We start from the raw sequence: 6054 nt of genomic DNA on the forward strand, positions 1-6054 counted from the left end.
TTTAATAGATAGTCTCAAATTAGCAATTTTACTAAACCATTTATAGTTTTATTAAATAATAACATAGATGTTTGAAATTAGTCTTATTATTTAGACCTTTAAAATAATGTCCTATTAGGAAAAAATTTCAAATAGTTTTAAAATTATTTCCAAAAAAATTCTTTATTTCTAATTTTTTTCGTGCAAAATGAAAACTTGCTACTTTCTTGCTAAAAATTAAAAGTATTTTTGGAAATTTTTTATTGGCAGTAATCAATCTATAAAGTATAACTAAAAGTACATATTATTTTCAACAAATCCAGAAAATTTGAAGCGTATAAAATAAAATATTCTCTACTTATTGGAAAAATAATAAACATTTACTCACATTTGGAGATCCAGGAATTCACACACACCTCTGTCTTCAGAAACTGACTGTACTGTCAAAACACAATAACAGGGATGCTACAGGTGCAGAAATCAGGGAAGTCAGGGAAAAGTCAGGGAAAAAAAAAACACACTGTGGAAATCAGGGAGAAGTCAGGGCAAATTGCTTGGAAAGTCAGGGAATTTCGACATTGTCAGGAAAAATTTTTACAAAATCCCTTTACACAAATAAACTTACTGCCGCACGTGCCGAGTCCAAGCCTGCAGACTACGCGGCGCATATTTTACTTCTGTGTTGTAGGGAAAGATCGTTTGAAAGTCAATCTTTTTTTACGTATTAAAATTGTGTTCACAATAGTTTTAAAATTTTTCGCTTTTTTATTTGCCATTTTTTCGTAGCCTACAGCTTTTTTATTCATCAATCTATAAAGTATAACTAAAAGTACATATTATTTTCAACAAACCCAGAAAATTTGCGTCGTATAAAATAAAATATTCTCTACTTATTGGAAAAATAATAAACATTTACTCACATTTGGAAATCCAGGAATTCACACACACCTCTGTCTTCAGAAACTGACTGTACTGTCAAAACACAATAATAATAAATAGGTAGGTAGTGTAATAAATTTACACTATTTACATGCAGAAACTATTTCTGTTTTTGAAACCTTAATGGAAAATATGCTTGACAAGGCATTTAGCATGTACACCAAGCCTGCACCTTACACACACTGTGCGAAACCTCAGCTTTTTTTCCCAAATGATGATTATTCCCTGAACAGGATGGCACAGTTTTTCCTTCTTTGAATTTGTTTACTAGCTAGCCATTCCGAATAAAGACCTCCTATGACTTTTTCATGAACTCAGCCCTTTTAAGCCGGCTTTGTGTTGTATTTAACGCATAAAAGATATATGCATTTAGCACCATGCATCCAAAACGTAAAAATGATATTTTTGGTATGCTTCATAGTCTTGAGCTCATCCATGTACACATGCAACATCTGGTCTGTTGAGATCACACCACCTATACTTTTATTGTACTGACGAGCCATTTTTATTTTGCTCCTTATTAATACACATCCTTTTCTGATTAAGTAAATCTCTGAGGCAGCCTGACGGTCAGTAGATAAAATTAAAAACTGAGACGCATATAATTTTTTCTCTTTAAGAGCCATTATTAAGATAGGCCCTTCCCTCACACAGGCTTTCTGACCCACAGAATATTTTTCAAAAAACTGATTAGGAATGCCCTTCCTATTCTTTCTTAGAGTGCCAGTGGTGAAAGTATTATATTATAGAGAATCCCAGCAAGAGATATAGAGGTGTAAAAATTGTTACGATACAAATGGTGTCCCTTGTCCAAGCAATTTGCCATGAGCAATAGTTGTATGACAACTGAGCTCCCTAAACCAGTCTCTACAACTCTTTTGTTTTTCTGAGTTCTTTGTGCTCCTCTATATCAGTAGAAAGCTACATAATGACATGTTATTGAGTCAAAAAAGACAAAGTTTAAAAAAGATGTTTCTGTCGCATAAAGGTATTGAGTCAGTCCGACTTGCTTCTTCGTGCCAACCAACGAATCATCAACAGATAGAGCCTGTGTTCGGGAGTAGTAAAGTTTGAACAGTCTATTTGCATGGTCAATAATGGGTTGAAATCTACCACAAGGGTCATAGCCGAGATTTCCGTATGGAATGAGTTTGCTGACATGAACAATATGGAAACATTTTTTAATTATTTCAAATCGGTTGCAGGTCATAGTCTTGGCAAACAAGGGGTAGCATTTGTGAAGTGAGTGTCCCAGTAGCTGGTTATACTTGACTTGGTTATCATTCCAATGTTTAAAATTATTCTTTCAAGTTACAACAAGGTTACATCTATCCACTTCATGACTCAGCTAAAAGGATACAGTGTCTTGATTTTTAGCAATATAGAATTTTGTATGTCAATTTGTTTCATTTACAAAAAAAAGTCAGTATAGATGTTGTAAAGAACAGCTTGAAGGATTCTATTGGTTTAGCATTTTGTGGAGGACAATGCTTTGGCCCACTCAATTCAGCAAACGTGAACTGATGATTGTAAGGTGGATCATTGCCTTCCTGCACCTCGTCCCAACTACTGTCTCAGCAGGATCATTTTGTTGGACGACATTTTGCCTATTCTTAGGCCTACCAAATCGTTGCTCAATGACATTAGGCCTAGATGGAGTCTCATCTTCCTCTACCTCTGATGTCAATATATCTTGAGATACACGAGGCCTAGATGACATCAGTGGTCTTTTACTTCTTGGTTGAAGTGCAGATGTACTAGGTTGCTCAGGGTCAAAAGTAATGTCTGCATCTGATTCATCTTAGAAAATGTCATCACTGAATTCAGATTCACTACTGGTCTCTGATGGATTTTCTGAACCACTGTCACTAAGTTGAAAATTTACACCATCATCTCTAGCAATACCCATCAAAGTGCCCTCATTCATAAGAGAATTCGTTTTCCTTGTACTTATTTTTGACTAAAAATATTATAACCGGCAATGTTACACCCTACCAAACCTCAAACAAACCAATAGTGACACAATAAACATTACATAAACAGTGTTGAGAAAATGGACTGACCTCAAACGGCGCAACCTTCCATGTCATGATTTTGTTGAAGTTCAGTGGCAAAACGTAGTATATAACAGAATGATTTTTATTTTGATGAAGATATATTTATCTATCAATTGACATATAGTGAGACTTATTTGGTAAAAATACCACAGTAAATTTATCTCACAACAACAATATTTTGTTGTTTATCAATTTTTGGCTGAAATGTCAATAATATATCGTTGCGTATCAGTGAAAGGGTCAATTAATATTCAGAGCCTAGTTTTGGAATATTTATAAACAAACATAGTCTGTGAAACCAACTTGATATACTAACAAGTGCCAGATTATTTTTTGTAGTTTTGCAAAGGATTTGTTAAATTGTTGGTTTTTTTCATTTATGTATAGAACCTAGTTCGTATTCCTATAAACTAGAGAACAAAATTGACTAAAAAAGGAAACCCTGGTCACAGATTTCTCCTTAAGAAATTCTATATTGAATATAAATTATAAACCATGAGCATTAATAGATAATCATATTTTTAACAATTCATCAGCATCAAGATACTAAAATCTACGTCTCTGAAGTGAAACGTCTATGTATTTGAAATGAGTTTCTATTTATAGTAACACAGTTTGAAACATTAGCTATATGTTAAAGATGTGTGGCTAACATCTAAACTAGCACATTCTCTTAAGATCTCTTGTATGTATATGGGCAGATAATGTTACCCTTTGACAATGGAATAGTGTTCCAGTGTCTTTTGTATTCTTTTATTCAAATTTTTCTTGGCTCTGGTAGCTTCCATGAGAATTTTTGAGCTACTAGATGATTTTCAATGCTAAAAAGGTGAAATCTCACAGCCAGCTAGTTGGCTTTCAACCCATCAGCATCAACTGTCAGTGGAACTAACTTAATAAAAGGCAGACCTTATTGAGTTGTCTAATAAGTTTGTTTAAGTTGATGATGAATGCCCACGTGTTTGAGAGAAAGATGTTGCTAAGGCAATGTTTGAGTCACTATGCTAAAGTTTTAACAGTGGAAAATGGTATGTTAGTCTATGTGACAAGACTCTATTAGTGGAGTTCATCAGTACTTGTTGGAACTGTATATACGTCAATGTACAGAGGGACCAAAGGGGCTTAGAGTATGAGGAATGACTGCATGTAAGGTGGTATCGACTATGATTGGTACATATTCAGGTAAAGAAAAATTGAGGGGTGACAGTTGCGAGTGAAGGGGAAGTAAAGGAGAGGGATTAGTTCAGTTGAGTATCAGCTCTGCAAAGTGCATGTGATGCTTGGTCACATTGCACAACCCAATGTGCTGTGAATAATATGTAAAGCTGAAGTAAAATGATAAAAAAGTATATATTTAAGCATGTGTTGATATATTTATACCCTTAAATAGTGTTGTGCAATTTAGTTGATATAATTGGAATAAGTCACTGGAATTCAAGAACCTTTCGAAATACAAAATTCAGTTCAGGTGAATCAAAATGAACAGGTTGTGCCTTTAAGTGAATTTAAAGAAATCAATGATCGGTTGTGTAATAGGGAAATTAAATGAGATTGTAAGTCTTTTATTTATTGTTTACTAGGAATAAAGAAATTAAATTTTGAATTGTACCATAAAAAAATACATTTTAGAAAATGAACTTCAGGAGGTTTTATTTAATCTCAATAACTTTAATAACCCAAGTATTAGAAAATATAGCATCTTAGTTCTTCTGAACAATAAATTTATTTAGATAAATTATGGTTTGATTAATTTACAAAAGCATTTTAAAATATAACCTACATGTGAACTGATTCATTAGCGAGATTGAGGTATGTAGAGATTTCCTCCCAAAAATGTTTTTATATAAAATTAAACCGTCATACTGTGGATTTCAAAATTCAATTAATTACAGTTCTTTGATATATATATATATATATATATATATATATATATATATATATATATATATATATAGGTTAAGCAACATGGAAGAAGATATGAGAATTCAAGATATTAAGATTAGATATATCGAAGTATGACAATTCGACTAATTACTGAAGTGCAGTTGTAACTTCACTGCTGGTGTTCTCAACACTGTATCTGCAATGGTGAACCAAAACACTCCTTAGGTCTAATGTTTTTGTTTTGTTAAATGAACTGTTAACACTGAGTGTCTGAGTTACAAGTAACTTTGTAGATTTTCAACAAAATCAATCATACATATATACAAGTAAAAAATTATCATACATATATGAAAATTACTAACATAAATGTACTATTCTTATTGTTTTCTTCCTTTTGATTTAACAATTGTTGAATTCTGTTGAAAGTTAAATTATTAAACTAATTGTTTAACACATATGTTTAAAAATATTAGTTTACATGTTTCATTACAAACAGTTTAAATTAAACATATTTACATTAATTTTATAGTGAATAATATATAATATAATAATAATTAATGATGAAATGTGCCACACTTTAGTATGGAAATGTAGTTGCTTTTTTAGTTTTGTACACCATAAAATGTGATTTGTAAAGTGGGATTTTGTGGAACAAGCCAACAGCTTCTGCTTTGTTAATAAGCTGATACAAAACATTGCACCTGTTCTAGCAGTGAATTGTGTAACTAACAACCAAAGACGTTACAGAGTAAGCAGAACCCATAAAGATAGGAATTATTCAGTCAAGACTGTAGTATAATTCAGTCAAAAACATCAAATCATGTAAAACAGATCCCATCTGTGCACAAATTGTAAACAAAACTGTCCTTTTAATATTATTAAGTGAGCAATGTCCAGGATTGGACATGGGATTATTACGCCTTATAGAACACCATCTGACTGATTTCAAACTAAACAAGACAGACTTAATCCTGGATGTTCAATTTGAAAACAGGAAATAAACTTATAATTGATGGAATGGCATGTCTACAATGATACACATTTTAATAATGTGTGGTTTGGTACAGTACAATATTGTGATTGTGAATTGTATTGCAATTTCTTCTCCAAGATCACATAACAGAAAAGATTCAGTGAGTATTTTAAAAGTTAAAAAAACGGAGGAAGTGTGAAAAAGGAATAGAGAAATACAGTC

This window comes from Homalodisca vitripennis, chromosome 1 (genome assembly GCF_021130785.1).
Source record: "Homalodisca vitripennis isolate AUS2020 chromosome 1, UT_GWSS_2.1, whole genome shotgun sequence".
NCBI classification, from domain to species: Eukaryota; Metazoa; Arthropoda; class Insecta; order Hemiptera; family Cicadellidae; genus Homalodisca; species Homalodisca vitripennis.